Source organism: Podarcis filfolensis, assembly GCF_964270895.1.
Source record: "Podarcis filfolensis genome assembly, chromosome: 4".
NCBI lineage: Eukaryota > Metazoa > Chordata > Lepidosauria > Squamata > Lacertidae > Podarcis > Podarcis filfolensis.
Window position 1 is genome coordinate 60,630,455 of NC_139607.1, and position 23,337 is coordinate 60,653,791.

The following is a 23,337-nucleotide window of genomic DNA, read 5'->3' on the forward strand; positions in this document are numbered from 1 at the left end:
TCCAAAAATCAGAACTTGGACCCCTTCCAGAACTGTTGTAAACTGGCATTCAGTACCCAAGGATGGGCAGGAAAGGAGTTTAATTTTAATTTCTATATAATTTACATGTTAATTAGGTTTTCTGCTTTTCTTTTAAGCTCAGGAGCTCTTGGGAATGAATGGGATAGACATTGAACTAAGCAAATATACTAAGAACTCTGAATTCATGAGCACAACATTTGCAGTGCCTGATGGTGTTTCTAAGGAGTCTCTGAACTTGGCAGCTGCCAAATCCACAGTGAGTGCAAGGGAGAGAAAAAAATTCCAATATGGTAAAGGAAATCCAATATAAGAATACAGAACAAGTCAGAACACCTTAAAGGAAGTGCACTGTTCTCCAAGAAATAACTTCTCTGAAAATCTTATATAGGATATAGGTCTACTCAGAAGTATATCTTATTGAGTTCAATGGTTAATCCCAGGTTAGTGTGTACAGGATTTCAGCCTGAATGCCAAAATAATTCAATTGTAAAGGTAAAAATGAGATTAGCAATCACATCGTGTGTTAATTAAATTAGACCCCAAGCATGGATAGGGGATTGCTATTAATATCAGATGCGGGGGAGGTAGGTTTAAACCTTCCCAGCTACAATCTCCCCACTGCCAGCAATAGGGGGGAAAGATTACATTGGCATTGCGAGAATTTCCCGGAGATTGTTGCTAGGAAGAAATGGCTTAAATCTGCCTTCTTCACATGCTGCAATCTTGATATCAATTGTATTTATTTATTTTTAAAAGCAATGGCATGATTCCTGATGACATTATTAACTTCAGTTAGGCCCTTGATCTATAAAGTACTATTCATTCAAGTCTATGAAAACATGAATCAAAGACTGATACTTCTAAACCATGAATTGGAAGATCTTGTTTGGGTCTAAAAGTCTTTATCTTCAAGCAGGAGGTTGGGGAGTGCCATAGGTGCCAACTCCCTGGGGCCCTGGGTGCCCGAACACCCACAAAATTTCCCATGAAGGGGCTGGGCACCCACAAATTTCAGTGTCAGGGCCCTGCATGCTGCATGGCACCCACAGCCCCGGGCATCTGCAGTCATGGGGCCAAGTTAGCACTCCTGTAGTGTGCTACTGGGGAAGGCAGACAGCACAACTGGAATTATTGTTTGGCAAGGCCTGCAGTCGGTGTGTATATGAATCAAGCTACAGTATGAAGGAACTACTTACCCCTTGATGATGTTACAGGTGCTTCCAGGCCACCGGTGGTGAATTGACTCAAGCAGGTAAATCTGTGCAGAGAATTTAGGGAAGAGTGGTTGCCTGCCACAGCACTCATGTTCAGGCTTCCTATCCCAACCCCTATTAAAGCTAGATGAATCGAGGGCACCAGGCATAGCTGTAAACTGTAGCTGGTTGCTTAGTCACAGGACAGAGAAGCAACCTATACCACCAAATGTTGACCTTCTCCTTTTAATTATTTAGTTTGTAAGATTTCTTACCTGCCTTACATCCTAAGAGCCCAGGGTGCATTATAACAATATATTCAATCACAAGATTGAGGGAGTGAAGGGCTTTGTATTGTAGCCAATGAAGTTAATCTGAGGCATGATTATTGCTAATTGAAGAAACAGGTGGTATTTGAGATTTAACAGCTAATTACACTGGGCAACAATTTTTTACTTTTTGAATGTTGTCTAGATTTCTACAACCGATTTAGGGTATTTTTGCACTGCTGAATCAGGAAATGGCATCCGTTTCTCTCCATTAGGTCAGGTTTTTGTGCTATGTTGATTTGAAAAAAATCAGATCTTGTGACAAAATCGATTACATTTTTGTGGCATTATCAGCTGATTTTTGTCAACACATATCATCCTAAATATGTTTTTAAGAGAAAAAAATGTTTTTCCAACAACACATATTGATTACCTGATAGAAACATTGATTACTGTAAACTGAATGGTGGGCATTGATAAAGGTAAGTACACGTAAATTGCATGTTGCTTCGCCATTTTTCAAACTTCAGGGCTTGAACTTCCATTTATTGGAACTCCTGGAATGCTCAGCGGCAGGGAGGTCTCTCTTCAGAGTCCAACAGTAGTCAGCCATCATGACTGCGTCCCAGCGACCCTGATACCTGGTCTCCATCTCTTTCATGTGCTGATGGAATCTCTCCCCCTGCTCGTCACTCATTGAACCCAGGTTCTCAGGAAACCGGTCCATATAGGAAAACAGGTAGTGCATCTTGACGCTCATGTTGCAGCCCAGCTTTCTGAAAGCAGTCAGCATGTTGTTGACAAGTTCTGCGTAATTTCTGGCCTTATTGTTGCCAAAAAAGTGCTTTACTACCAGAACAAATGCCTTCCACGCTTCCAGTTCCACTTCGTTCACTGACTTTCCGAACTCTGGATCTCTGATGAGCTGACGGATCTGAGGGCCATCAAAGATGCCAGCTTTCAACTTCTCCATGGTCAGTCCTGGAAAAGCCTGGCACAAGTAAGTGAAGCAGTCACCATCCTTGTCCAGAGCCTTGGTGAACTGCTTAAGCCGAGCTTGTTCTTCAGCGGTGGGAAGAGTATTCTGTCTCTGTCCACCAGAGGGTCGTTGATGACGTTCCTTTAACTTAGTTTTGATCCCCCAACTTTATGCTTTGCCGCACCAATTTATGGAAGAATTCGAGGTTTTATGACTTCAAACTGATCCCTTTTCGACATAATCACCCAGAACTATCGGACCTGAATACTTCTTGTCATTAAAATAATCATTTCCAATCAAAACAATTCTTCGACATGGCATTTTACCCCCACCAACTTCTTCTAAAATGCTCCACACAAGCGTAAATGTGAACAAAAATGTAAAAAAACGACGTGGCCATAGCTCAAAAACTTGACCTGATTGAGCAAAACCAATGTGATATTTGGATTCAGTGCATCAGATTCGTCCTAAATCAGCTGAAAAAATGCAGACAACAAATTTGTTGTTGACCAGTGTTATAGAAGATGCAGCCATGGTCATCAAAGGAGAATTTGTCTCTTTGAGAGGCTTTGGGAGCTAAAACAACTCAAACTGAAAAGTTTCTGGAGAAAGAACTCCAAACTACACTTCAAAGGGCTGGTAAAGAACAGGTTCAATAGGTGTTATGGATCTAAACGCTGCAATCTGCAGGCATGGCCTTAGCTCCAACATGTCCATCACAGCAACCCTTTCTGCAGAACCTTACAGCTTCACCTATTATGTGTTGAAGTGTGGAAACAATGGGAGCAAGCTGGAGAATGCAGTTCTGGCTGTAGATTACTGTGTGTTGCGGGTAGTGACAGCTGAGTCCTCATGTCAATAAGAGAGAAAAACTAGTGAAATAGCTATTGATGTTATGCCCCCAGTTGTGGCAAAAACAGACCAAGCTCTTTAAAGCAATCCCAGAAACTATCCATTCCATTCCATTTTTATTATTGTTACTACTACTACTACTACTACAACTATTTTGCTCAATCTCCTACTCATCTCAAGCATATTTGTTCATGTATTGAAGTCTTTAGTCATAGGATTAATATAATTTTTAACTGTTTGAAAATTGTATTTATATTAACTCAGCTACATTATAGGCCACTTTAGGAAGGCTTTCTTGCCTTGAAAAGCAAGGTATAAACCCATAAACCAGCAACCCAACAACATGTGTTAGGCTTTTCTGATGCATCCCTTTCTTTGGGGAACTAAACAGCATGCAGGCTACAAGGTAGTTTGCAGATATGGAAGGTCATGCCACGTCCTGTCTTGTGGTTATGAAGCTTTCAACATCTACTGTACATGCTATTTGCAGTAAAATTGTTGATGTGGTTCATCCCACTTTAGTGTATATCTCTATTTGTGTGCCCCCTCTCTCATCTTCCTCTCTTTTCATCTTTGCTCCAGGCACAATTGACTTTCCCTTGCAAGGGTACTCTTATAAGCAGGGGATGTAACTTTCAAAGGAAAGGAAGAAATTGGATGCCCATGCGTGGGCAATCTCACCTGTACGCTAATAAATGAGCACATATATTTTGTCTGGTGAGTGATTCTAGAGATGGCAAGACAGTGCCAAGTAGCAGCTATTACAGCACGGTACTCATGACATTGGGAGTTCAGGGTCAGTTGTTTCCATTATAAACCCCATTTTTCAGAATTGATAATTTGGCTGCCTTTAAATCATATTCATCTGAAACTGGCGGATCACTTGTCAAGGCAGATGCAAGAGTTCCCTCCCCATTTCATCTAAGAAGTAGCTGCTGCGTTTAAGCAATTTTTCTTGAGTTTTAAGGCAGCCAGAAAGACTGTCAAGAGATTTACAGTTACTTAGGGAAGACAAAGCAATAGATTTAAAGAAGAATTGATATTCCTGAAATAGTTTCTTCTAAATGCATACCACAGCTGAAATGTATATACACATATCCCAGGCTGGCAGCTACTCAAGAGGAATCAATGAACTCATGTAAACACTCTTGTTTCAAATGTCAGGAAAGTAGGGTTTCAAATCGGCTACGACTGTGCATTAAGTAGCATCTGACCACCTGATCTTATTTGTGAGCAAATACCTTCAGCTGCATTCAAACTGAGCTCCATATCTACATATTAGACCTATAGATCTGTTCTGTGTCTTGCACAGACACTAAAGTCAATGTAGCTTGCACAGGAACGGCCTTTCACGGAATGTGCCCGTCATCTAATTCCAGGGTGTTTGCTTCACTCTGATGGGCAGTACACAGGGAAGCTGCTTGATAATCAGATGGTTTTCTACCTACATGAAACCATTCTTTTACAATCACGCACATTTGACACATATGAAAAATAATAAAGCCGAGCTACTTTGGGCAGAAATTCTATGCATACTGATTTGGGAGTAAGCACCATTGAACACAGCAGGACTTACTTTTGAGGAAACATGCATAGGACTGGGTGAAATGATTGCAATACTGTTAAAGATGATGCTCTCTCCATTTTCACCGGCCCACTCTAGGTAGCAAAACTTGAGTGTTTTTTGGGGGAGGCAGGAGTGGATGGTGAAAGGGTACAAAAAGTAAGTCTTTCTGCTGGAGTTCTATCATTACAAAGGTAATTATGAGAAAGATGTTTTCTGTCATCTAGAAGGATTTGCAGTATTTTAAGAGATGTTAAAACAACCCTATACAATTAATGGGTTTTTACTGTCTTTATGAGGATATTGCAAACAGGCTGCAACTGAAAGTTCTGTAGAATGCTATTATTAGAGACATACACTCAAGACTTCGGAGCCTGAAGGATATCCTCTGTGAAAATATATTTGGGCCCCTTCAGGACAGGTGGTTGTAATCTTGACGTTATAGGTAAGAAACCCCAGGAGATGGCATCCCTAAAGTCTCTCTTTAATATTGTTCAGGTTTATTAGAGAAGAGCTGAGCTATGTATAATAAAAGGCCAGAACCCAAGGCAACAAAACAGACCAAATATATGAAGATTAGAGTATATGAAGAAAAGGTGAGAATTTTCTATTTCAATGCCCGTTTTTCTCATTATATGGCAATATCACAGCAATAACGTCTAAGGAAAATCCACTGACTTTTGTCTGACTTCTGTTTTTTGTTTTAATGGCATAACTGGACTCTAGGATGCTTATTCATAGAGATCACTTTCTGATGAGTTTTGTATATAGATACCTGTCAGAAAACAGACAATATGAAGGTTAGGGCTTCCAACATCTCATGTATTTTACTCCATTGTCTCCTACAATGTATTGTTTGTAAATCCTACCATATCCAAGGTATTAGTTATATTAACATCTCCTGTGCCTAAGTGGAGAAAAACACTGGCATCTTTCTTCTCATTGTTCTTATTTATATAATTCCTACTCATATAAAATACCAAGGCAGTGTATGACAGCATATACAAATGCACAAAAACAATATAAAATAATAACCAAAATGACTGGTTATACTAAAAAATGTAAACAATTGAACAGACCTGCCTGCTGAATCTGCTGGAAGAGGATTCCACAATATGGGACCAGTAACATTAAATGTTCAGCTTGTAGCTGAGGCCAGCTGGACCTGTGTAACAGGGGAGACAAGTAACAGCACTCCTTTGGATGATCTCAGTGATGAAGGCAAGCTATACGGGCTCAGGTGGTCCTTAACATATCCTGAACCACCAATCCCAGTTCAGCCAAAGATACACTGCCATAACTTGTTTATCCCAGTCAGCTGAGCCAAAGGTGGCTGAGGTTGGTATAAGTCACAAAAAGGGGCCTTCTTGGGGGTGAGACAGGGAAGAAGCTTAGGCCTGTACAGTTTGGTTATATGACCTGGAAATCTGGTATTGAAAACTATATTAAAGGTTTATTTTCCCTGTGCCAGGCTTACACAAATCTGCAGCATCTGTACCCGCTGCTGAATGAGGTTTGGATTTGGTGTAACTTTATGCTGACTTAATTTACAGCAGAGACACCACCTTGCTGACAAAGGTCTATATAGTTAAAGCTATGGTTTTCCCAGTAGTGATGTATGGAAGTGAGAGCTGGACCATAAATAAGGCTGATTGCCAAAGAAGTGATGTTTTTGAATTATGGTGCTGGAGGAGACTCTTGAGAGTCCCATGGACTGCAAGAAGATCAAACCTATCCATTCTGAAGGAAATCAGCCCTGAGTGCTCACTGGAAAGACAGATCGTGAAGCTGAGGCTCCAATACTTTGGCCACCTCATGAGAAGAGAAGACTCCCTGGAAAAGACTCTGATGCTGGGAAGTATTGAGGGCACAAGGAGAAGGGGATGACAGAGGATGAGATAGTTGGACAGTGTTCTTGAAGCTACGAACATGAGTTTGACCAAACTGCGGGAGGCAGTGGAATACAGGAGTGCCTGGTGTGCTGTGGTTCATGGGGTCACAAAGAGTCAGACATGACTAAATGACTGAACAACAACAAAACAACAAAATTTACATCGGCATTCTTTCTGCTAGCTTCTTGTGCACAGGATTAATCCCTAAATATGTAACTGTGGCTGATTTTCATAGTAGACATGTCCTGCTATGGAGCAGAAAGCAAGATAAATGCAATAATTGCTTTGAAGAATCACATTTGGAAGAGAAAGTTTATCTGGAAGGCTTAATTCTAAAAATAGTGCTGTTAAGCGCTAAGATTTGGCCTCATTTATGCAGATTTCTGTAGCTATGTATATGTGGAATCACAAACCCAAACCTAAATACCCTCAACATAATGATTTAACCACTACCAAAATAAACATGAATAAATATTTTAACTTTTAATTCCCTCCTTAAAATTATTATACATCAGAGATTTGCCTGAAATTATTATCCAGGCAAAACAAAATATCTATTGTGAACAAAAGAACTCCAACCAAACATAGCAATTTCACATATAGTAAAATGAGTGTCAGATATAATTTGCAGTCATATGGGAAACTGGGATCAGTAGGGAATATTTCTCGACCATTTCTTACATTTCAAAGCAACATAGCTGTTAATTGTAAAACTCTACCATTCCAATCTTAATAAAAGTATCCCCAGTGGTCATGTTAATTTTTGCTTCACAGTAAAAATAAAATAAAATAGAGAGGATGAGAGGGAGAAGCAGTACTAAGTTGTAATTTGCTTAGAGAGGCAGCAACGCCATTTTGAAGACTAGGTCATTAAAACTTTGTGTCCAGAAGATTTCAAATATGTACTATAAAATATTATGTGTGAATATTGGTGACATAAACCCAACAGACTTAATCTTGCAAATATGAACCAATGAGGAGCTTACCATAAAATGGCTATGTTTAAGAATCGTGCCCTAAATTAAAATTTGGGATTATCACCACCGTTGAATTTCTTTCTATATGCTACAAACATCTGCACGTATGATCTTGAGAAGATGCAGTTTACTTCTGTGCATGAATTAAATCATTTTTGCACTGCCTGTAGGCTACTAGCAATCCAGTTTAACTCTACACTAAGCATATTAGGGTAGAATGCCCTCTAAAACTGAAGTGACTCTGACAAGAAGCTATTGCTGTGTGAGAGTATAGGCGCAAATGCATCCATTATTTCTCCAACATGATTAGCTATTCATCTCCTACCACATGCAATCTTTCCAAATGAACAGTGGTATAGCATTGTAACAATCATGTACATAGCAATTTTATGCTGCTTGTGGTGGGGGGACCCTGTTACTCTCCCAAAAGAAACTGTAAGGACTATATTTGAACCCAATTAAGAATCACTGAAATAAGGGTTTTGTGATGGGTCTCTTGGGGGACTTGTCTTTTGCATCTATGATAAATACATGATTATAAGGACAAATTATATGAGCAGCAATAATTCCCCAGTAATGTGATCATTAAAAGCCTTGCAACTGCAATGCATCAATATTAATTGGGAACAGATGATCACTTTAGCAACATGTTGAAGTCATTATCCATATATCACTATGCCATGAATGAAGTGATTATTTTTTCCACTAAGATTCTTTATCCATTGATCCTAATACTATTGTTTATTTAAAGAAACATACTTGTAAACGGACTAATAATAAGATGAAGTCACAGGAATTCTATACATTTAAGACTTCAACCAAGGGCCAGCTTTTAAGTTACGTACTTTTTACCTTGTCAATAATTTTCTATATATATATTAGATTGGTTTACAACTGAGTAATTTGTTCCAGATATTGGCTTAGCTAAACAATTTGCAGTTTGGATTAAATAATACCAAATATGACCCAAATAATAATATTTAAGAGAAAAAATATACTTATTTCAAAGGAAGTTCCTAATTAAAACATATGTGCTACAGAATTTTAGCATTTCTAAAAGGATTTTAGAAATTTCAAGTTCTTAAAGAAATGGGGCTGTCTGATCACCTCACCTGTCTCCTGAGAAATCTCTATATGGGACAAGAAGCTACAGTTAGAACTGGATATGGAACAACTGATTGGTTCAAAATTGGGAAAGGAGTACGACAAGGCTGTATATTGTCTCCCTGCTTACTTAACTTATATGCAGAATTCATTATGCGAAAGGCTGGGCTGGACGAATCCCAAGCCAGAATTAAGATTGCCGGAAGAAATATCAACAACCTCAGATATGCAGACGACACAACCTTGATGGCAGAAAGTGAGGAGGAATTGAAGAACCTTTTAATGAGGGTGAAAGAGGAGAGCGAAAAATATGGTCTGAAGCTCAACATCAAAAAAACGAAGATCATGGCCACTGGTCCCATCACCACCTGGCAAATAGAAGGGGAAGAAATGGAGGCAGTGAGAGATTTTACTTTCTTGGGCTCCATGATCACTGCAGATGGTGACAGCAGTCACGAAATTAAAAGACACCTGCTTCTTGGGAGAAAAGCAATGACAAACCTAGACAGCATCTTAAAAAGCAGAGACATCACCTTACCAACAAAGGTCCGTATAGTTAAAGCTATGATTTTCCCAGTAGTGATGTATGGAAGTGAGAGCTGGACCATAAAGAAGGCTGATTGCCGAAGAATTGATGCTTTTGAATTATGGTGCTGGAGGAGACTCTTGAGAGTCCCATGGACTACAAGAAGATCAAACCTCTCCATTCTTAAGGAAATCAGCCCTGAGTGCTCACTGGAAGGACAGATCGTGAAGCTGAGGCTCCAATACTTTGGCCACCTCATGAGAAGAGAAGACTCCCTGGAAAAGACCCTGATGCTGGGAAAGATGGAGGGCACAAGAAGAAGGGGACGACAGAGGATGAGATGGTTGGATAGTGTTCTCGAAGCTACAAACATGAGTCTGACCAAACTGCGGGAGGCAGTGGAAGACAGGAGTGCCTGGCGTGCTCTGGTCCATGGGGTCACAAAGAGTCGGACACGACTAAACGACTAAACAACAACAACAAAAAGGTTTTTGACATTTTAAAAATTTGTGGATCACACCTTATTCTACATCAAATCTCAAAACAGTTCCATGATAAAATAACTAAATAGTGCAACAGTACTTTCTAAATATAACATCCCACTGAAATCAGTGGATCCCCAGTGATTTTAAACTATACCCTCACTGGAAGGACAGATCGTGAAGCTGAGGCTCCAATACTTTGGCCACCTCATGAGAAGAGAAGACTCCCTGGAAAAGACCCTGATGTTGGGAAAGATGGAGGGCACAAGGAGAAGGGGACGACAGAGGATGAGATGGTTGGATGGTGTTCTTGAAGCTACCAGCATGAGTTTGATCAAACTGAGGGAGGCAGTGGAGGACAGAAGTGCCTGGCGTGCTCTGGTCCATGGGGTCACGAAGAGTCGGACACGACTAAATGACTAAACAACAATCTGTAAGAGCTGCTAAGCGGATTGTCTTAAGCAAGGAGTTGGGCTCTGTGGCATTTTTGGTCTCTTCTTCTGTTAACCAATGCCTTCCTACATGTGAATTTTGAACTCCAATAAGCAATGAAGGAATACTGTAAAAAAGTAAATTTCTATAAATGGACAGTGTACATCAGACTATTGCTGTTCTTTCAAAACATATTCTGCTTTTCAACAGAACCAGTGATGAAAGGCTAGAAATCATGATCATAAGTCACATTATTTGTTCCACCTTAACAACTGTGTGGACAGTGTCATTATGTCAGGGAACTGCAGGCAGCGAGGGAGGAAAGAATTAGAGGATACAGGGAACGATCTCCACTGCTCAGTACTGAGTCCTCCTCAGAAGACAGAGAAGAGGATAGTGAGTCTGGGGAGGAAGGGGTGCTTCAGAGAGAGGGGGATCCACATCACATGGGAAAACGGAAGGGGCTGAGCCGTTGGCTCTGTTGGTCTCGAGGGAGAGGGAAAAGAGAAAGTAGTTAGAGCAACGCGTCATGAGAGACTGGTCGCTTTGTTTATTCTGCATGTAATCTTGTCAGAAGGAAATAAAGAAAGGAATTTATGGCTGGCTGCCGGGAGTGTTTCTCTGCTAAGTGCTAGCTGACACATTATATACTTAGTCACTAGGTGGAAGCAAATTTAACTGTATCTGATTGGTCAGGAGCTTTCTCCATATATTTTGTTCTTGTTAAGAGTGATAATAAAGTTACTGTCTAGCTTTCTGACTTTAAGCAGGTGTGGGAAACTTCCAGCCCATAGGTCAAACTTGGTCCACTAGTCTTCTCCATTTAGCCCATCAAGCTATTTTGGGAAAGTCAAACCCACACTTCCTACCCTTGACACCAGTTGTGGGGCAGGTAATGACATGTTTTCCAAGGAACAGTCAGAAGTTGAAATGGGCTCCTGTTTGTTGCACACTTCTACCTGCCCATCAGCTAATCTAAGACTTCTGTGACACCAATGGCAAAGATTCAGCACCCTGTGGACCCTATTTAAATTAGACAATATTATGAATATGTGTATAGTGCTATTCACTTGTCTTTTCCCCATGAAGTCTATATTATTTTTATGCTTTCTGTTTGCAAATACTATGTTTTAACTCTCTCCTCTTCTCATAGGCCAATGTTTCCTTGACCTTCTTTCTAGAATATTACGTTATATGTTATATAGTTTAGATTATAATAAATGTTATAATTTCATATAGATCTATCTTTGAAGCAACGTGTTCTGTTTTATTAGAGGAAAGGGCTCAAGAGCTTATCATCTCACTTATTACTTTTCAAAAACGGAAAGGCGCCTAATTTTGTGATTTATTTCTATTTCTATTTATATATTGAAACTATTTATAAACTGTCTCTGCATTGCAACCAATCCATGGGTGGGTTATAATAAACAATTTAAAACCATAACAACAGCATCAATAGATATAATAATACAATAAAATGAGAACAGATAAAACAGATCAATAAAACAACAGCCTATAAAACACCTTTTGATACATGGTCTAGGCACGAAAATCCTGCAAATGCCTGAATGAACAAACATGTTCTCAGCTGGAACTGAAAAGCGAAACATGCTTTTTGAAAGTTTGAAAATTACATTCCAGTTACATAAACTGCAAATGCTCAGCAGTTGTGTGAAAATGTGGGGCTCTCTTCACTGCAGGAAGTATATATGTTTTCTCTTTGCAACCAGTTGCACCTCTCATATTTCCATTATTCTGAATTTCTAGACTTCCTAGAAAAGGTGCTTTGTTTTAAAACTAAAGAGACATTCATTGGGGATGGTTCCAGAAAGTTGATTTAGGAAATATTTATTTAGAAAGTATTACTATTAATCACATTTTTAGTTTCCTCTTGTTAAGGTTCAATGCAACAAAATATAAAACACAAACAGATAAAATCTATCAAATGATAGTAATTCTGTGAACTGCCCTGAGACCCTGGGTATAGGGCAGTACAGTGGTACCTTGGGTTACATACGCTTCAGGTTACAGACTCTGCTAACCCAGAAATAGTACCTCGGGTTAAGAACTTTGCTTCAGGATGAGAACAGAAATTGTGCTCCGACGGCGCAGCAGCAGCGGGAGACCCCATTAGCTAAAGTGGTGCTTCAGGTTAAGAACAGCTTCAGGTTAAGAACGGACCTCTGGAACGAATTAAGTACTTAACCCGAGGTACCACTGTATATAAATTTAACAACAACAACAACAGCAATGCTAAGCTGAATTGTTCAGCAGTAAGCATATGGAGACATCACATAGACTTTAACCGTCAACTTCTTTTTGTTATTAAGAGTGATGGCTTCTTTAGTTCTGACTCTAACTAAATAATGTAAACTTTTATTCAGAGATGAAGCTTGAAGCAGTGATTGAGAATGAGGGTATTTGAGGAGCACCCAGCAAGGAGGTCAGTCTTTTTTATTTTGTTCTTGTAAGTTTCATGCTGAGATGGCATCTAATGTATTTTACAATATAGAATATAGCAGGCTTCCAGAGTGTTCAATGGTGTTGCATTTGTTTGTTTCTTTCTTTATATGTAAACCACTCGGAGTCTAATTGCTGAAGAGTGGGAGATAAATAAATGATTACTTACGGGTACTTCCTTATAAATAAATGGATAAATGAAGTGAGGCTTTGATTTTACTAGCACATTCAGAATTGTGTCTGCATAGAACACAACAGTGTAACTGAATTTTCAAAATTAAATTTGGGACAAACCATTAGCAGACTACCACAGAATGATAAACAGGAAGTGTGGATGATCCCTTAGAGGAGATCTGATGGGTTTCACATTCCCTCTGGTTCTTGAACATGAGGAAGTGTTGCATACAAACACATAGCCCCTCTTGGGCCTCTGCCAAACTCCCAAATGTCAAAGAGGGTGAAGACTGTGGAATGGGTGACATTTAAGTGGGGGCAAGCAATGAAGACATGGCCTTGGTCCACTCTGAATGTGGGACAGCACCTGAAGCATAAGGGACAGCACCTCTAGATACTTCTTTGCAGCCCTTTCCAAGCATGTTAAGTCTGTACAGATCATAAATTAAAACACATTTAAAACACACACCCAAACAATCTTGCAAACTGTAATTTACCCCTAATAGCCAGAATTCCCTGCACTCTTAAAAAATGGCGGTTTCCTAGATTTCCATGTGGGGATGCTTTAAATGTATGGTGTCTACGTAGCGTTCATGATTTTCCTGATCACAGAGTTTGTATATTCACATTTGATAATGCCTTAACTACAGAGGATGAATTATACCATTTGAACCTTCCTAAGTTAGGGAAACAATTATATAAGCTTCCCTAAATGTAATTGCAATAGAACAAGCAAGAGACAATCTATAAAGTCATACAGCAAGGTGGGAAGATATGACAAAGGAAGGATTGATGGATGGTCCTAGGGGATGCTGCTAGGACCCACTGTGTGAATAAACATGAGCTATTTTATACACTACGCAGAGGAAAACCTAGATTTGGAGCTGTGTATGTACTCAAAAGGGAGGCAGTGATGTTGTTCGGTGAAAAACACCTACAGAGCAGGGCTGGGCAGTCTTTAGACTTGTGGGATTTACTTTGCTTATTACTAGAACCTCAAGGACCACCAAATGGAGCCAGGGGCAAAATAGTGGCTCAGGATGGCATACCTACACCTAAAATTAAGGAACAGGAAGCCTCTGAATACAGGCCAGAGACTAATTTTATTTCCATTTTCAGAACCAAGTTCACAGTCCTTTTCACAAAAACCATGCCTGCTCCCCCACCCCCCAGCTTTCTTCATTTTATCAGCCTAATTTAGCAAGGAGAAAAGCATTGTTATTAAACAATTAGACACTCAGTAAGCCTTGCAGATCTCATACAAATCATTCAAAGATCTCCTAGTAGATCCCAATCTACCTTCTGCCTAAGAGTAGCTTGTTTACATGTACCTGTCACATAACAGAGGATTGAACCTGAATACATTCATTTTAATGAACATTATCTATCTATAATCTATTTATATATTGTCTTGGGGGTTTATGTAACATGTCTTTAGTTATGCTTGCATCTTAAGGATTAGTTAGACTGGGATATAAAAGTAATTTTCGCCATTAATAAATGAAAAATCATTATTACCTGAACAGTAAACAGCACAGAATTATGCACTACAAAGTAAATACTGAAATGACTAGTGAGGAAATATGTGTGAGAAATACCAGCATTATACAAAGTATCTAATAAAAAAATGATCCAAATTGTGTAATTAAAGATAATGAGTTACAGTATAAATATTAAAATAAAAATGCAGTTGCCTGCTAGAATAAAACTGCTTTAGAGAACCACACAGTTCAGATCTTGGTTACAGAGTAGGCTTTATTCCGCACCTTTATATGAATAAATAAATGTAAGAATTGCCTTTTGCCTTGCTGGAAAACTCACTATAGGAGTCCCCTAGGGTGTAGAAACTGGAAGAGTAGCACTTCCTGCATTTTGAATTAGTATGTGCAGTAATATGATTCACAAAAAAGGCCAAGTTACCTATAGGGAAATCTCAATCAAGAAACTGGCCTACTACAGAAATCTAGTAGAGAAGGTTGTTCTGCATATGAAACACAACTAAAACAGATACTTTTCATAGGAATTACAGTTGCCATGAACTTTATGAATATGTTTGGTAAAAATGAAGCAACAAAAATTTCCTGTCACACAACAAATATTTCAATTAAAATATTACCAGCAGTTATAGTTTTGGAAGTATACTTGCTAAAGCTTTTGTAAAATAAGCACTCAAATGCTGCACCAGTGCGCCATTATTATTATCATCATCACCATCATTATTGAAATTGTTTTTGAAGCATGAGAACTAAAGGATGTTATTGATTTTCTATCACTTATCTTATGACTGGCCATCTTGCCTAATTGGCAGAGATTCACTCTCATGTACAGAAATCTAGAAATTCCAGTATGTTCTACTGGCATCAGTAGAATATACAAAAAAAGGAGTATGTGTGCAGTTCTATTAAGATCTGCATTTTCATACAACACACAATGTCTTCCAGTGGATCCAGTACAATCACCATCTGCTGTGTTTGGCTTGACTGGATTGTGAATTCTCTCATGTGACTTTTAATGCATACTCGTGTGACTTCTTTGGTTAATACATTGCACTCAGCTGTATTTGGAGTAGGCCTAAATGAATCAGTGTTTGACTGTGCAAATGAAAGAAATTTCCCAGCATCAGGGCCTTTTCCAGGGAGTCTTCTCTTCTCATGAGGTGGCCAAAGTATTGGAGCCTCAGCTTCACGATCTGTCCTTCCAGTGAGCACTCAGGCCTGATTTCCTTAAGAATGGATACGTTTGATCTTCTTGCAGTCCATGGGACTCTCAAGAGTCTCCCCCAGCACCATAATTCAAAAGCATCAATTCTTCGGCGATCAGCCTTCTTTATGGTCCAGCTCTCACTTCCACACATCACTACTGGGAAAACCATAGCTTTTACTATACAGACCTTTGTTGGCAAGGTGATGTCTCTGCTTTTTAAGATGTTGTCTAGGTTTGCCATCGCCTTTCTCCCAAGGAGCAGGCATCTTTTAATTTCGTGACTGCTGTCACCATCTGCAGTGATCATGGAGCCCAAGAAAGTAAAATCTCTTACTGCCTCCATTTCTTCCCCTTCTATTTGCCAGGAGGTGATGGGACCAGTGGCCATGATATTCGTTTTTTTGATGTTGAGCTTCAGACCATATTTTTCGCTCTCCTCTTTCACCCTCAATAAAAGGTTCTTTAATTCCTCCTCACTTTCTGCCATCAAGGTTGTGTCATCTGCATATCTGAGGTTATTGATATTTCTTCCAGCAATCTTAATTCCGGCTAGGGATTCATCCAGCCTAGCCTTTCGCATGATGAATTTTGCATATAAGTTAAATAAGCATGGAGACAATATAAAGCCTTGTCGTACTCCTTTCCCAATTTTGAACCAATCAGTTGTTCCATATCCAGTTCTAACTGTAGCTTCTTGTCCCACATAGAGATTTCTCAGGAGACAGATGAGTGATCAGGCACTCCCATTTCTTTAAGAACTTGCCATAGTTTGCTGTGGTCGACACAGTCAAAGGCTTTTGCATAGTCAATGAAGTAGAAGTAGATGTCTTTCTGGAACTCTCTAGCTTTCTCCATAATCCAGCGCATGTTTGGTCTCTGGTTCCTCTGCCTCTTCAAAATCCAGCTTGCACTTCTGGGAGTTCTCGGTCCACATACTGCTTGAGCCTTCCTTGTAGAATTTTAAGCATAACCTTGCTAGCGTGTGAAATGAGTGCAATTGTGCGGTAGTTGGAGCATTCTTTGGCACTGCCCTTCTTTGGGATTGGGATGTAGACTGATCTTCTCCAATCCTCTGGCCACTGCTGAGTTTTCCAAACTTGCTGGCATATTGAGTGTAGCACCTTAATAGCATCATCTTTTACAATTTTAAATAGTTCAGCTGGAATACCATCACTTCCACTGGCCTTGTTATTTGCAGTGCTTTCTAAGGCCCATTTGACTTCACTCTCCAGGATGTCTGGCTCAAGGTCAGCAACCACATTACCTGGGGTGTACGAGACATCCATATCTTTCTGGTATAATTCCTCTGTGTATTCTTGCCACCTCTTCTTGATGTCTTCTGCTTCTGTTAGGTCCTTACCACTTTTGTCCTTTATTATGGTAATCTTTGTACAAAATGTTCCTTTCATATTTCCGATTTTCTTGAACAGATCTCTGGTTCTTCCCATTCTGTTGTTTTCCTCTATTTCTTTGCATTGCTCGTTTAAGAAGGCCTTCTTGTCTCTCCTTGCTATTCTTTGGAAATCTGCATTCAATTTCCTGTATCTTTCACTATCTCCCTCGCATTTTGCTTGCCTTCTCTCCCCCGCTATTTGTAAGGCCTCGTTGGACAGCCACTTTGCTTTCTTGCATTTCTTTTTCATTGGGATGGTTTTAGTTGCTGCCTCCTGTATAATGTTGCGAGCCTCCACCCATAGTTCTTCAGGCGCTCTGTCCAGCAAATCTAAATCCTTAAACCTGTTCCTCACTTTCACTGTGTATTCATAAGGGATTTGGTTTAGATTGTATCTTACCGGCCCAGAGGTTTTTCCTACTTTCTTCAGTTTAAGCTTGAATTTTGCTATAAGAAGCTGATGATCTGAGCCACAGTCAGCTCCAGGTCTTGTTTTGGCTGACTGTATAGAGCTTCTCCATCTTTGGCTGCAGAGAATATAATCAATCTGATTTCGATGTTGCCCATCTGGTGATGTCCATGTGTAGAGTCGTCTCTTGTGTTGTTGGAAAAGCGTGTTTGTGATGACCAGCTTGTTCTCTTGACAGAACTCTATTAGCCTTTGCCCTGCTTCGTTTTGATCTCCAAGGCCAAACTTGCCAGTTGTTCCTTTTATCTCTTGATTCCCTACTTTAGCATTCCAATCCCCTATAATGAGAAGAACATCCTTCTTTGGTGTCACTTCTATAAGGTGTTGTAAGTCTTTTTTTTTTAATAAATGTTTATTAAAATTTTCCATCTTAACAAAAAAAATCAAAAAAAAGAAAAAAACATTTTTTTTTAAAAAACACACATAAAGTTTACAATCCTTATTTTCAATGACATATTTCCCTGACTTCCCCACACCTCCCCTTCTTATATTCCAATTCAAATTGTTAGTTCAACAAGTTCTTATCCCCAGTTTTTAACCTTTTTATATTTAGTTCATTTTAAAGAAAAAACCAATTTTAACTTATAAGCATCCATATTTGTACATCAGTACTCATTCTTAAAACCTTTTTCTAAAGTCGACCCAAATTCCTTTCCACGATTTCCCCTATTTTCTTACTAATAACAAAACAAAATAAAAAAACAGATTATAATTATACACCCTTTGGATTCCCAAACCCCACCACCCCCTTTCCCGGTTTCGATCCCCAACAGATGTCCATCAGTCTTAATCTACTATCAGCCTGGAGACCTCACGTCCGAGGCTCTTAATTCTCTCTCAATTCCTCTCTGCCGGTTTTTTTGATAGTCTTTAGTATTAAACACCAGATCTCAGAGAAGCTCTGTCCCCATAAGGTCCATGTTTCTTCCAGCCAGACCTCCATACTTAAAAGTGGAGCCCAAATCTTGATTCTTACTCCTTTTAAGTCCAATTTTCCCAAAAGCTCCAACTTCCACCTTAATCAAATTTGTAATCCATAGGTCTTCAGATCTCCACATAAGGAGATCTCTCCATTCTTCAATCTCCAATTCAAACCAGATTTTCATCATCCAGTACTTATTTTCCTTTGTAACCATCATGTCAGGCCTCTGGCTCGATTTCTTATTTTCCTTTGTGACCATCATGTCAGGCCTCTGGCTCGATTTCTTATTTTCCTTTGTAACCATCATGTCAGGCTCCTCCTTCCTTTTCTTCAGAAACAACATATGTCTCCTTCTCCACACTCTCAAAACTCTCAAGTTTCTCTTTTTGTCCAGCTGCATGGGCTTCCTGAGTCAAATCCTTATCAAATTCAATGATATTATTTACTGTTAAGTTCAGAGTTGCAACATTTGTAGCCAAAACATCCATTTGGCCTTGTAACTTTCCCAAGAGAACAAAGGCTCTGTCTAATCCAGCTTGAATTTTCCCTCCTCCAGCCATTCTTGTAATGTCCCAAATCCCCCTCTAGAGGGATTTTGGTAACTTAGTATTCTTTCCAGTTCAAATCCAAAAGTCAAGTTAGTTTGTATCAGTTCTTCCTTGTTTTCAACAAAATATAACCAAATTGCAACAAATATTTCCAGCAGAGACAGCAGGAAAAAAGTTCTCTTTTTCCTTCTTGACAGCTAATTTTGACAGCTGTCAAACTCTTCTATATCTCCTCAACAGGCTCTCTCACGGATCACTCCCAGGTCCGGGGTTGGTGGCACTTCAGCTCTCAAAATTAGCTCTTATCCTCCGATAAAGTTATTTATGCTTATACTGCCAAATCGTGAAATTAATATCTTTTAGCCAATGAGGAAAAAGAAATTCTCTCAACCTTAGTTAACTAGTCCTTGCTTTAAATTATTTACAAGACGGGGAGGCGGACTTCCTGTTTGCACCTTCCCCGATCGTGCCAAATTCAACAAAAAAAAATAATCCTTTACAAGTCCAATTTCCGTACTACTCACGGGTTGTTACTTTTAGAATCCAATTGTTCACAAGAAGAAGTCAGCGCTCTCCGACCATGGCATGCGGCTTCACTCCGCAGGAGGAGCAGTCGACTCTCAGCACCGCGCCGCTCACCCCGTCCCCCGTTCCGAAGCCTTTAAAAAGGCTCCTTCGCAGGTCGGGGGGCGCAAATGGTGCCCGCCGAGTCACCAGGTTCACAGGCTTCAGCGCCTGTGATTTCTGAGGGTCCCCGCGTCGCCGCAGCGGCCAGACCCAGCTCCTGCGCAGCCGATTCACTCCGGAGCTCGGAGGGAATCCGCCATTAGTCGATCGCGCTAACCCGGAAGTTAGGTGTTGTAAGTCTTCATAGAATTGGTCAATTTCAGTTTCTTCAGCACCAGTAGTTGGTGCATAAACTTGGATTACTGTGATGTTAAAAGGTCTGCCTTGGATTCGTATCGAGATCATTCTATCATTTTTGAGATTGCATCCCAGTACAGCTTTCGCCACTCTGTTGTTGACTATGAGGGCCACTCCATTTCTTTTACGGGTTTCTTGCCCACAGTAGTAGATATGATAGTCATCCGAACTGAATTCACCCATTCCCGTCCATTTTAGTTCACTGATGCCCAGGATGTCAATATTTATTCTTGCCATCTCATTTTTGACCACATCCAACTTACCCAGGTTCATGGTTCTTACATTCCAGGTTCCTATGCAATATTTTTCTTTACAGCATTGGACTTTCCTTTCGCTTCCATGCATATCCGCAACTGAGCGTCCTTTTGGCTTTGGCCCAGCCGCTTCATCAGCTCTGGATCTACTTGCACTTGTCCTCCGCTCTTCCCCAGTAGCATGTTGGACACCTTCCGACCTGAGGGGCTCATCTTCCAGCGTCATAACTTTTATATGCCTGTTGTCTTTGTCCATGGAGTTTTCTTGGCAGGGATACTGGAGTGGCTTGCCGGTTCCTCCTCCAGGTGGATCACGTTTGGTCAAAACTCTCCACTATGACCTGTTCATCTTGGGTGCCCTGCTCGGCATAGTTCATAGCTTCTCTGAGTTATTCAAGCCCCTTCGCCATGGCAAGGCAGTGATCCATGAAGAGGTACATTAATCTTACAGATTAATGTATGCAAATCTGTGCTATGGACGAAGAGCCAGACCACTGCCAAAAAATATCTACAAACAAGTTCGAGAAAGGATCACTTGTGACAGGTGGGATCAAGTCTCCTAGGAGCACTAACAAGAAGCAAGCCAAACTGCTTCCACCTTCATTTACAACCTGCACATTCTGCTCTGGCAAATTCTGACATACTAACCATCAATGCCAATATATATAAATACTACTGAGCATGCTATTTAATCAGAGAGTTAAATGTGGCTTTTCATTAAACTTCTTTTATTTCTTCTTTTAAAAACAAAAATCAGATCGGTATCTTTAGCATTTTATTTGTGGGAAATCCATGTATTGCAATATTGTCACCATATTGTGAGAGTACTAATGGTTATTCTGGACTGCCTTATTATTAAGGAGGAGCAGCAAGAAAGAATTATAAAAGACAAACACTGCTGTTAAATATACAATTCAGCATCACTGACTATTAGAAAAAATTGTCCTGTTTTAATTAAACAACATTAAGGTCAGATTAATGGAACAATTTTTGTCTCTTAACAATATGAACATTGTGAGATCATTGTTCTCTACAGATATCATCAATTTATTTCTATCAAGTTCTCTTTTTGTTGTAAGACTAATACAAGCAGTGATTAAAACAGGGTCCCCTATGCTTTTTGAAGGAGCTAATGGCCCCCTTTGGAGATGCTAATTGGCAAATGCTGTATCTGTAGGCTTTTGAGGTATAGTTGCCATGGAAAATTTGCTTTGAAGTTGTCAGTTGTGAATATTTGACCACAGGTTTTCCTAGTTTTGAGTGTGGATGAAAAGCACAGTGTTCTGTCCCACAGGGCAGGAAAAATCCTGAGAAAGTCAGCAAAATGATAACCCATTATAGTGGGCAGAGCTGAGATGGATAGAAAAAGAAAAAGCAGGACTATCCAGTCTTTTATTATTTTTCAACCATCTTTGATGCAGGTATTGGTGCCATGTTAGAAAAATATTAATAGGATCTGTTTAACTAAAAATCTGTGAAGAAAAAGATGCTGTATTTTATTTTTTGACCCACTGACATTCAATTTAGAATTGTAAATATACAGTGTTATGTGACATTCCATTACTATGTAATAATAATGCTGAAATAATACTGATCATTCTTATCTATATCTACATCCACACACACACGCATTCAGACATTCAGATACACACATGCGCACACTGCAAATGCAGGATAAGACCAAACTCTACATTCAAGATGTTATGAAGGAAGAAAACAGTATCACAAAACAAATATTTTATATGCGGTTCCTTAAACAGAAACTATAAGAAATACTGGTATCATTATCAAATGGAAGCATTTACATGCATCAGCAGAGAGCATTTTTTTTAATTGGGTAGGGATCAACTATCAAAGGCAGCATGACGATTTGATAGGATTTGCAAGCAAGACCCCACACTGTGGGGCTGCATGCAAAAGCCCTGCAAGAAGGACTCCATCAGGCTGAAACTACAGTGGTAATTCTGAGAATCTAAAAACCCCTGATGTAATATACATGTGAGACCTTCCAATGCATATTTATTTTAGTTCTTGTGTACACCAGCTAATTCTAGAAGATCAGTGTGTTTACCATCTTGAAGATTTCAGTGTGTGAGAGCATGAAATACAGAAAAGAGTTGCAAAAATGGCTCCAGTACAAAGAGCAGAATATGTACACATTCTGATGGTTATGAACACTACTACAGTTAAGATTTTTTTATGGTAGAATGATTGTGTTTACGTCTCTTGTTGCTTCAAACTGTAATTCAAGGCAAGACATAATGGGTCAGTCTGAAATTAGTGTGCAGGAGGCACAGGGTCGCAAAATAACATAAGCCCTATTGATTTTTCTTAAGTGCTATAGCTTTTAAGTGAATTCAACTAAGATGCATACTTACTGAATGGAAGAGGACTCTGTGCTTTTATCAATTTAGCTCAACGCTGAAAAGCAGAAAGTGACTGGGAAAAGTGAACAAATAGAGGGACCTCTGGGGTTAATAAAAGTGAAGGCGAATTTCTACAGAATCACTTTGCCAGCAATTGGAAAGGCATCACAACTGTTCAGCCTCACTCCAGTGGAGCACCATGTGCTGAGGACATTATCAACTCTCGTCATCAAGGGTAACAAAGAGAGGCTCAGATAGCTTGCAGGTAATGTTACGCTCCAATAATCCACAAACACAGAAGATATGGCCAGCTCACCAATCATGTTCATAACCTCGAGATCCACATCAAACATATGCATGACAAGAATATCACACACGACACTGTGTTCACAAATACTGTCACGGAGCTAAATGATCAGATGCAGCTTTCCATTACTATTGCTGTTTCCTTCCTGACAGATTACTGTTTACAGCATCCAACACAGCCTAAAACCCATACATTTCCAAAGCCATTAATGGATCTGGATGGCAGGTCCATTAATGATTTCAAAAAATACTGTGATCTGATTATTTTTTTATTTACTTTTTTGGTTAAGGGGGAAAAAACAATTATTGAATTGATTAAAAATCAATTCATAAAACATAAATTTCAGATGGAAGAAGAGTTGCCTCTAAACTCTGGTAGGAACAGCCTAACAATGAGGAAAGTTGACTTTTAGCAGCTAATGATAAAACACCATGAAATGAGAGGTGTCCAAGTTGATATATTCATAAAATATCAATTATGAAAGCTCATGATGCAAAGAAGTACTTTCTTTTATTCTTCTTGAATC

The 23,337-nt window shown here is 39.5% G+C and overlaps 1 protein-coding gene across 1 annotated transcript in view; it reads right to left on the bottom strand.

The window, feature by feature from the left end:
• The window catches only part of LOC310761612 (uncharacterized protein), a 350,577-nt gene that overhangs the window by 96,821 nt on the left and 230,419 nt on the right, over nucleotides 1-23,337 (bottom strand). The gene's annotated exons all lie outside the window — the stretch shown is intronic.